The following is an 11504-nucleotide window of genomic DNA, read 5'->3' on the forward strand; positions in this document are numbered from 1 at the left end:
TCACTAATAGCTCTATCAGTGAGGCTGGATTAATTAGCCCTCTGTGTCTTTCACCATTTTCAATCTCCTCTCTGGGAGAAGAGGACAAGGGCTCAGCATGCTAGACACATCTATACGGAAGGCATCAGGCCTTGGGCAAACAATGCCACCGTCACCGCCGACCACTCCTGATTGTACACAGTGCTGCTACACATGCATGGAGCTCCGCAGTCTGGCAGAGAGACCCTGATCTCTTCCAGCGTAAAGCAAATACACAGTGTAAACAGTCCCAAATCAGCCTGCTCATTATCTCTTAATTGGATAAATAAGGTTATTGTGTGAGTGAATGGTTGCAGTAGGCGATCACACACACTGTCGTGTTTGTCTGCATGGAGCGGAGGGCACTCTGCAAGCAGGCTGGCTCACTAGCCTATCCTAAACTCTCCATTTCCTTTCATCTACACACACACACACACACACACACACACACACACACACACACCTTTCTAAACACCAAAAAAAGGCAGGCGTTTGAAAATGACATGAATTAGAGGATGAAAAAGGAAAGAGAGAAAGAAAGCACAATTTGAGATGAAATGCCCTTCACACACACACACAATAATTCCCTGACTTGTGATGTAAGCCTGTGATCATACACAGAAGATTAAACCACAACATCCTTCAATTAGGGAGGCTAGTGATTACAGCGGGTGAGTCATCTTTACGCCAAATACTGGCGAGCCGAGATGCAGCTCGGCCAGGAGTCGAGGCCTGTTGTCTCGGTCAGAAGCCGAGAGCCTCTCAGGTCTCCTCGCAGCATTCCTGGCCTCAGCAGATGGCATTAGATGTCAACTGCTTTAACTGTGTTGGTTTTGTTTGTTCTGCCAGTCAGAAAGGGACTCCTGCAGGGACCAGCATGTTTTCCTAGCCTGATCAAAAACGTATACTGGGCCAAGCAAAGGAAGATCCCATATTTCAAAGGGGAATTTGTATACATTTGTATGCAGGATATAACTCTCATGCTAACAAAATGTACCTTTTTGCAATTTAAAAACATATTTTTAATTATGCATGGAGAAATTTCAGGGTCATAATTTTTTAAGATGGTGATTTTAGGCGACATTTTTATACAAATTTAATTTATAATTACAGACAAATTGGACTGTTGCATTTCTAAAACTATTCAACTCATTCTGCGTGTACTGTTTTATGAAAAACAGCATGTATATTAAGATGTTAAGAAATAATGAAATACACTAATTTACTATGAATTGGTATTTAAATTACATATTATATTTTTAAATTGACTTCATTATCAGGATGTGAGTTGCATTTACTTTCACTTGTAAATGAAAACTAAACATCCATCAGGAAGATTTGTTTATTCTATTTATCTATCATTATAAATGAATTGCAGCTAACCTGTAAAGATTAAAGTCTCTTTGGTTAATATTACCATAATTAGAAATGTTTGCTCTAGCTCTACCTTATTACAATTTTACAATAATAAAGATGTAGTAGGTACTGCTAACTATTAATGACAAGGAAAGTGAAGCAATTAAATGTTTACTCCTACTGCTCTGTTCATATGAATGCTTTAATTGAGAAATATATCTGAAAATAAATTCTGATTCAAATGTACTAAATAAAAAGGAGATAATTCCACAAACACACACACACACACACACACACAGAAACACACACCGTAATACTAAAAAATGGGTAACACAAAACATACAACATATCAAACATCATGTACAAATTAAAGTTATACTCACTACAATTATGGTTGAATCCCTGTGTGTTTATCCCTTCTTATATAAAAAAAAATCTTCTACAGAAATCAATCAGTCCTGCAAAACGGACAGCAAACTTTCTAAAAGTGTTCTTCAGGTGTTGGTAGAATCTGTAGCACAAGATATGTAAACTACAAGACTACTTTTTTCTTTTTCATTTTAGGTTCTGGAACCCATGGAGCCCCGCGCGGTATCTCAGGAGACCCGGTCCTAGTGAGAAAGAGAGTTGTCCGATTACTGCTTCAGGCAGTGACTAGTGAGTGTCTGAGGAAGAGGGAAAAAAAGAGAGAGAGTGAAAGAGCGAGGGAGAGGGAGGGAGGGAGAAAGGCAGTGAATGAGGGAGGGAGAGAAAGCCTGCTGCCGTTTTAAAAAGCAGAAAGTTGCTCGGTGCTCTCTCACAGGAAGACTTTGGGTCTGGAGGAGGCACGGGGGAGTTGTGCCTCACACCAGCTCCCCATATGTCATTCACTCACAGCTTTAAGCAATAGAGCGCTCTCCAGATTGTATCAGTGGAGACTAAGACAATGAAATGGCAGATCTCTCCACCAGCCTGCCTGTCCACTGGAACACCAGGCTCCGCTCACACACCCCAAGGGCCCACAGTTTTCTTCTCTTCTCCCCTTTCTATCTTGTTTTTGTTATTTTATTTTTTCACCACAAAGCACATTTTTTTTGCTCTCTCGTGTGAGTCTTAGGTCGCGGCTGGACTTCTCTTGGTCATAGAGAGACTTCAGAGGGTAAACAAGGGCTTAGGTCATTAGCTTAGGTGATGGGAAGCCAGAGGTCTGACAGCGGCCCAGCAGCTCAGCTCTGTCCGTCTCCACGGCAGTCTAGTGGAAGTCCTCCGTCAACACATACACACCGCGTCTGTGTGCAAGGTAATGACTGCCTTCTGTCTGCTCCAGGTTATTATTTCAACTGTGCGAAGCTGCTACACAAGGCCATGCTGCTACTGATGAGCTCAAACTGGTGATTTATTGAAGCTGGTGATGAGGCTTGTGCAGCTTTTGCTTCAAAATGCCATTTGTTTTTTCAAGAATATCAAATCTGTGTAATGAATGGTTGAGAGGTCAATGGAGCATTAAACATTTGTTTAATTTCCACATAATAAAACTGTGGGTCAAATACCGACTGTAATACTGAAAAATGATTGCCAAGAAAGAGGAAATCATACATTTACTATGGTAAAGAGGTGGTGACACAAGAAGAACACCTACGGCTAGAAGAATAGTATACTCTGTTAGTGGTTGGCTCATGTATGCACTACTTGCATGTTAGTCAGTGGGTGATGATGTGAGAGACGTATGTCACTACAAAAGCACATTCAAATATTTTGTTAATGTATGGCATATTGTTTCAATTAAAAACAAAAAATAACAAGTCAATTTTTACATGATCATCTGTAGAGTTCACATTCCATTCTGAAAGCAGGTCAAAACCAACCAACCTATGTAGCAGTAGTCAACAAGGAGCTGACAGAAAGAGTCAAGCTGCACTGCTCCGGATTTAAATACAGTACAGTAATGATGTGGACGTGCTGGAAATGCAAGTGCTACCTTCTTTTCCAAACCAACTGCCCACAGGTAAATCCATAGGCTCAAGTTTCAATATCTAGGCATGAAATATATTGCACATTGAACAAGTTCTTGATAACTCAATTGACTAATAGATGCTTTGGGACTCTCAAGTAACTATTTCTAATAGCGGAGGGGTACACATGGCAATTGAGTTACGGCATATACTCTGTCGCTCTCTATTTCAATAAGCAGCTGTTCAAAATTAGTTTGAGATGTAATTTTGCAAGTGAGTTAATTTCAAATTGCACAGTATAATTAGCCTGAGTTGTTTATGTCTCAACAACTAAACTCAGATTTTCCTTGTACTCTCCTGTATACAGTGCTGTATGGTGTGTTTTGAATCAAGGCTCCAATCAACCTAGCAGTTTTACTGATGATGTTGATCATTATTTTCATGTTCCACAGTATTGAATGAAATGCTGTTAAATGCAAACAAACAATCTTGTGTAAAATGTAGGTTTAAATTTGAATTTAAATTGTCAAGATGTTGAGTTTTTTTGTTTACTTTCTTATGAAAAAATATTCACATGAACTGTATACAATACTACAGTTTAAGAGGCACTGGGACATATTCAACATAAGAAAACCTTATTGGATATAATATTTTCTGCACCGATACAATCTTAGCCTAAAAGAATCTTCTACAACTGCCAAATAGAAGCTTAACAAAAGATGCACTGATACTGTTGGACTGACAGCAGCGCTAAAACATGACTTGCCAAAAACTATATCAAGTAAGAAATTTGAGAGGTGAGCTAAGATTAAATGTGAAGCCGTTCTTTATTAAGGATTATCTTGATTGGACTCAATGGTCCTCATGTGGGGTTGCAGGGATGCCTGCCTGCAATTTAGAGTGAAGAGAGATCTGCACTGTCCTCCACTGCCAACAGGTTATCCACTCAGCTTCTCACACACATGAAAATAGACTCACTTTGAAATGGCTGTTTCCATTTTTGAGATAAGGAATGCAGGGGTAATGTACATCTAACTTGAATCCTAGTGATTGGAAAGTTTTAGATCCTAAACTGCAGTGAGTTTTTCCTCTGTTATACAAAGTAGAGCATCTCAGTAAAGTGAGCTTGCTTATCTTGACAAGCAATACATAAACAGTGTGAAAGGTGCAGGACCGGTGTGACAAGGGACCAAATGATACAGATGAAACAAAATGCTAACACCCTAGTGATACAGTTGCAATATTTTCATATGCACATGCTGCATATTTGTTTGGGTAGAACTACTACAGTGTTTATACAATGTTACCAATTGGGGGGGGGGGGTTTCAAGTTCCTTTTTTGACATAAGTCTCCACAGAGCATTAGGCTTCAAACCTTCCCCCAAGAAGGGAAATCTGAACTTGGGATAACTTTAGATAAAGTAACAGTTTTTATATATTTATACAGACATTACTAGGTGAAGTGTTCACTTATTTACTCAGGGGAAACATACAAAAAGACCTTAACTACACAAGCCTCTCACCATCCAGTCTTGCCCCTGTCACAAGTGGGACATTAAGTTTGCTGGATGGCAATTTGTCAAAGAGCTCTGTAAGTGCTAGGTACTGGATATTCCGGAGTTATTGAATGTGCATAGTTTCCTGTTGAAAATAACTGAGCTGTACAGAGTGACATATCCTTGGTAAAGCAAAGCCAAGCAAAAGTCAAGATCATTTTCAATACTATTCAATTCTTCCGTTGTTCCCACAGTTGTGTGTTCATGTGAACTCTGTAATGCTAACTTAAAAGCAACTTGCATAGCAACAATGACAGCTAAAGCAATCAAAGCAACAAAATAAGCACCCAACATAATTTTGAGGCCCAACAAACATGTTACCTTAAGTTTAGGATGTCTTTCTGCATGCAGAATTCAAGTATAAACAATATAACATTAACCCATCCATCTACAAGGCTTTCATTAACTCTAAAGAAAAACTTTGATGATGACAAGATGCTACCACAAAAAAGATTTTTACAGTGCAGACAGATAATTTTGAAGTCCCTCGAGGTAAATTAGTAGTGAGTCAAGTGCTTTCAAGTGGTGAATGAAAGTTTCGAGTGAAGCCAGAATTCCTTATAAACAAACATCAGGTTAGCCTGCCTCACCGAGGAGCAGTCATTAAAGTAAACACAGCATACCCTTAACATGAAAATACATTGGCGCTTTCCTCCACAAAAAGCGCGGAACAAAGGAAATGGTTAACCTCAGTGAACGTCACAAACTCAAATCAACCTGTAGGTGACCTTATTGTTGTAGCCATTTGGTTCAAAACTAAAAAAAAGAACATGCTTTGAAATGAGTAAAACACCCATGTGTATGTAAAAGGAAATAAAAATAGTAAGCACACATGGCGCAGGCAAAACTTACAAATGGCAAAAGTAATATCTAAATTTTGTCTTTGTTGTGTTAAAAATCCCAGTGCATGCTAAGTAGTATTTGATTCAAGAACACTCAGTGGACACATTTATCAATGCATATACCTTGGGAGACAAGCTGTACTTTATGACCAGTGAGGCACACCTGGAGAAAGTCTATGAGGACCCCGAAAATCCTCAGACAGACACTTTATTGCTCTCCTATGGCCCCAAAAAAGGCAAACAAGCACACTTTAGAGACCTATTACTCAGAATGAGACATCACTATGGCTGGAAGTATCACGGCGGGCATATCACTTAAAATATATAGCCTGTTAAAAAATAATAAGAGAAAAATAAGAGTAACTTCAGCTTAATAAGTCACATAAGTTTTGTTTATGAAATGTATTTAGATTTTTTTTGTCTTCCATCAAATCTGATTTATTTATCACTATGTGATTCAAGAAAGGTACAATACGTATATTTTCGGGGGCAGAAATAATTCTGTAAATGCCATGTGTCTCCTCATTCAGCTATCCAAGAGAGTTCAGGATCCAACATCTTTGAGGCAAAAAGTAGATGCATGCAGGTGCAGGATACCCCTAATTTTAGAACACCTAGAATTAATATTTGTCCACAAGGTTTGCAATGTTTTTGGAGCCCCAATTGATCATCATCTAAACCCCTGCTGTGATCTGGTTACCAGCTAGGCTTGTGTGATTCTCAATAGATAAAAAACGTCCATCAAAAACTGGGCAGCTTTGTAAGGAAAGGATTTTATAATTTATTAAACAGAACAGATTTGAGCAAAATGCTACTTATTTTGATCAGCATATTTGTCCTGTCACTTAAACCAGAGATGATTTTCAATTTTTTAACACACCATATGGACTTATGAAATATTCAAAAATGGCAAGGATCTTAGACTAAATATCTGTGATCAAATACTATCAAATACACATTTTTAGATAATTAATTTAGAAAGGAGTTTTTTGTTTCTCTATGTTCATTCTTCTTATGTTAAGCTGCTTTTGTCAGGCCAGAGTAGTCTGCAATCAAACTAAATATCGAATGGACCAATTTCTGACAAAACGGCAAAGCTTTTATACAGTATGGCTCACCTATTCTACATAACACAAACAGTCGATGCATGCTCTCACCTAAATACACTGAATTCAGTGTTGTATGAAGCATAACACTGGTGCAGTTTGAAATGATTCTAAAAATGGGAAAAGTGAAAAAGATAAAAAAGATACAATGCAAACCAAACAAATGGCAACCATAAATGAAGGCTCACTAGATAGAACACACAGTATATGTTTTTCTGATCTTTCTTCTCAAAGCTGCCCTACAATTTGACAATTTGCAAACAAACAGAAAAAAAACATTTAGATTTAAGTTGCAGTAAATTAAAACAAGCCATCTTCTGCCTCCGTTCCCTAATTCCATAGCTGCAAACTTGAAGCTTGCAACTGCTAAGGAATCAAATTCAGCATATATTAGTGATTATTATAAATAAAGTAGTTGGTATGAGGGCGGTGAATGGATGGTGTGACTTTCTAGTAGTAACCTGGTATTCTGGTTTAAAGACAGAGCCTCGTCAGCAACGCCACTAAATCTAAGTCAGCTGCACCCTAAAATACCAATATGTTTAGTAATAAATTTTCAGCACCACGCTAATGGCAGCATTTGTCAGGGCTGCCCCAACTGTCTGGGACCGCTTCTGACTTGTGCAACCCGGGCGGCCAGAAATGTGGCACTCCTTGTCTTCTCCACAGCTGCCTGCCCAGTTGGGCCCAGGTCAGCAGAGTGCCGGGGGGCTCATCAGCAGGCTCGTAGTTGGCCTGGCTTATAAGGAAGGAGGGACTGGTCATAACTGGAACTTATGTTCACCAAACCACCAACTCCCAATGGGTTAGAGTACAAAATGCAGAAGTTATAGATTTTACTTCTGCCTTGCAACCCCAACCGCTCAGACAAAACAAAAACACATTAGGCAAATGTCTGGGGTCAAACGTCTGTTTGAATTGGCCAGATGAAGGCCGCTTAGATTGGGTCTGTGCCATTCTGCTTAGATACTAAATACAGTTACTAAAGAGGCAGTGGTGTGTGAACCAGGGGTTCGTCTCACTGACAGAATATGCTTCCAAAGGATGATACAAGAGTTTGGACAAGGCTATCTAAGCCTGGGGTATTACCAATCAGCTATCTATCCCTAAATAAATATAAAAAAAGAAATACTACAGACCGGAAAATAACTTATATTTAACCTACAACCACATTTGTTCTCTAAGTAGCAAGTGTAAGTGAACACAGCAGGGGTATTTGCAGTGACGAATGGGCATTCCCATTGGACACCAGTTTTCAGTAATTTTAAACTCCTGGACAGACTTAACAGCTGGGCTTATCTGTCTACCCGGCCTTCTTCTACATGTGCACCAAAGCTCGGATTATCTAGGCACCAAATGTCACTCATTTTATGGAACAGCAGGAAATACGCTGAGCTGCAAAACATTTCACAGCCTTAAAGACAGTGTGAACTATTAGCAGCTTGCCAACAAGTGGGTGCCTCCAATCATGTAAGAGGGAATCATGACAAGACGTTCCAAAATAACCAATGGGATGATCACAGTTTAAGACTATGCAAGGAGAGTGCTGACGTATATGCTAATACCTTAGCCCAAAGTACCTCTTGGTGACATCTGTGCATGTGTCTGGTACTTGTCGGTGCAGTCATCGTGAGCAACGGAGACAGCCTTTCATTTATTGTTTTTACTAGAGCACTACTGCTACGCTATCAATATCCAAAGAACAGGAAGAGCAGTCCAAGTTACTTCCAACTGAGGAGACCCCTAAAAGTGGGTTATAACAAATAAAATAATAATTAATTGAAAATAAACATCAATTCTCTCTGTCCTGTCCAGTCTAATTGTCCACTTTCTTAAGATCTCAAACTTTGCAGCTCCCTAATGCAGTTCATTTGGACAAACATATCATTGTGAAAGACATCAATAGAACCAAATGGACTAAATGATATGCCAACTTTCCACGTTTGTTTCCTCTTGATGTGTTTGGAACAGCAGTGGCCCTGCTAGAAGGTGACTTCCTCTATGAGGAAATGGAATTTTCAATGCACTCCTGCTTACAGCACACTCTCCCTTTGTACTTGTGTGAAAATGTGTTGTACCTCATCTAGCTAGAACTACCTACAAGTGATTTTAGGGCAAACAGTCTCATAGTTTACAGTTTACTATAGCAGTAACCCATATATTGGTGTACAATATTGCTCTGTTTCAACGTAAGGCCTTTTGCTATAGATAACACAACGTTTTTATGATCTTACATGGTGCTCTTGAACAATTTGTATTTTTGCTATGGTAAAAAAGAGATTATCAACAACAAAAGCAAAATATGAAAGAGAAAAACATTGCATAACCTCCTCCAGACAGGACAAGTCAGTTTGTGTCCATTAGAGAATAAAGTCTAAGTGCAAAAACAATTTCGTTGTGTCCTTTCCATAAATTGCTCAACGTCATTCCTGTAAACTTGCCATCTCCTATCGTATAATTGTATTTGTTGCAAAGCAGCATTACTGGAATTTACAACAACTCGTGACAAAGACTGTACAGTAAAAGGTGCATTTCAAGAGGAAGTAACAGACGGACTAAGGTAGGTGAATAACCACAACAATAGTGTTAAGACTGAGCATGACGGTGAAAATGTATTGACAGGTTAGATTTGCGTGCATTAAAAAGCTTTAAAGACAGGAGTGATTGATTGTTAGTTAAGTTAATGTATCTAGTCCATACACTAAATAGATTCCTATTGATATCTCACCTCTTTTAAAAGTCCATCTCATTCCATCCATTTTCTACCATCTTCAAATCTTCTCTGTTGAATTTAAAGTTTCTTTCTGTATCCACATTTGGTTATCAAGAAGAATTTTACATTTTTCTATATACTGTCTCTAATTTCTAATTTGGCAACAACTAAAGGTCTTGAACAGAACCTTGGAAATGTTTTGAGGAAAAACATGAAACAAGTGCAGCAACATGTACGCAAAAAAAGCAAATGGAACCGCAAAAATAGAGGTAATTAAAATACAATATATTACAAAACCCAATTCCAATGAAGTTGGCATGTTATGTAAAACGTAAATAAAAACAGAATACAATGACTTGCAGATCCTTGTCTAATCTATTCACTACAAAGACAAGATATGTAATGTGTAAAATGATAAACTTTGTTTTTTTGCAATTATTCACTCATTTTGAATTTGATGTCTGTTCCAAAAAAGCTGAGACAGGGGCATGTTTACCACTGCATTCTTGCTTGATGTAGGACTTCGGTGGCTAAATAGTCCGTGGTCTCTGTTGTTGTATTTTGCGCTTCATAACGCGACGCACATTTTTTAATGGGAGACAGTCTAGTACCTGCACTTTACTGCGAAGCCACGCTGTTGTAACATATGCCAAATGCTGCTTGGCATTGTCTTGCTGAAATAAGCAGGGACGTCCCTGAAAAAGATATTGCTTGGATGGCAGCATATGTTGTTCCAAAACCTGTATGTACCTTTCAGCATTAATGTCACCTTTACAGATGCAAGTTACCCATGCCATGGGCACTAACACACCCCCATACCGTCACAGATGCTGGCTTTTGAACTTTGAAATGTGGACTCGTCAGACCACAGCATACTTTTCCACTGTGAGTCAGTCCATCACAGATAAGCTCGGGCCCAGAGAAGCCGGTTGCGTTTCTGGGTGTTGTTGATTTATTGCTTTCACTTTGCATGGTAGAGCTTTAACTTGCACTTGTAGATGTAACAACAAACTGTGTTAACTGAGAATGGTTTTCCACAGTGCTCCTGAGCCCATGTGGTTATTTCTTTAATGTCGGTTTTTAATGCAGTGGCGCCTGTGAGATCGAATGATGGTTCAATGTTGTTTTTTTGGCCTTGCCTCTTACGTGCAGAGATTTCTCTATATTCTCTGAAACTTTTAAAAATATTATGGACTGTAGATTAACATCCATAAATTTCTTGCAATTGTATGTTGATGAACATTATTCTTAAACTGCTCAAGCAGTTGTTCATAAGGTGGTGAAACTCGCCCCAACCTTGCTTGTGAACGACTGAGCCTTTTGAGGATGCTCCTTTTATACCCATCCATGACACTTACCTGTTTCTAATTCACAAGGTGTTTTTTGAGCATTACTCAACTTTCCCAGTCTTTTGTTGCCCTTGTCCCAGTTTTTTCAATTTAACGTGTTGCAAGCTTAAAATTCAAAATGAGTGATTATTTGCAAAAAAACTAAAATGTCTATCAGTTTGAACATTAAACATCTTTAATATCTTTTTATGAACGTTTTACACGAGGTCCTAACTTCACTGGAATTGGGGTTTGTATCTGTGAAGTACATAAAAGACAGTGAATAGACCTAAAAGTTAAAGACATTTGAGTTAAGTTTGATGCAGCTGCCAAATGCCTTAAGGGAGATCTCTTCTTGAACTTTGTGCTTGACACCTTTGATAATTAATACGCCTTTTCAACCCTGTGAATAAGCAATAAATTATCACTTTTTTTTTATAGAGGGTTCCCTGATTAACATTTTTTGTGAGTGGAAGCATGATGAACTGCCGAGGACCTCTGAAGATGAACATATGAGTCATCAATACCAGCAGCTCTGCACGTCTTTGCTAAAAACACAAACAAAACCACAAAGAAATTTCGGTCATCCGGGGAATTGCCTCTGACTCCAAAATAAACATTACGTTTTGTTACAAGGATCCGCTTCTGCATTGA

At 38.7% G+C, this 11504-nt stretch overlaps 1 protein-coding gene across 18 annotated transcripts in view; it reads right to left on the reverse strand.

Annotated features, from left to right (window-relative positions):
• eya1 (EYA transcriptional coactivator and phosphatase 1) overlaps positions 1 to 11504 on the reverse strand; it is a 63943-nt gene that overhangs the window by 38723 nt on the left and 13716 nt on the right. For 2 of the 18 annotated variants that reach the window (XM_032504094.1, XM_032504084.1), the window contains exon 1: positions 1758 to 2059. The exons of 14 other annotated variants lie outside the window; for them this stretch is intronic. The gene's annotated coding sequence lies outside the window, so the exon portion shown is untranslated. Of the gene's footprint in view, positions 1 to 1757; positions 2063 to 11504 lie in introns of those variants that run through there. 2 more of the 18 variants (XM_032504104.1, XM_032504103.1) reach the window with 2 other exon arrangements.

Source organism: Etheostoma spectabile, chromosome 22 (genome assembly GCF_008692095.1).
Source record: "Etheostoma spectabile isolate EspeVRDwgs_2016 chromosome 22, UIUC_Espe_1.0, whole genome shotgun sequence".
In the NCBI taxonomy this organism is placed as follows: domain Eukaryota; kingdom Metazoa; phylum Chordata; class Actinopteri; order Perciformes; family Percidae; genus Etheostoma; species Etheostoma spectabile.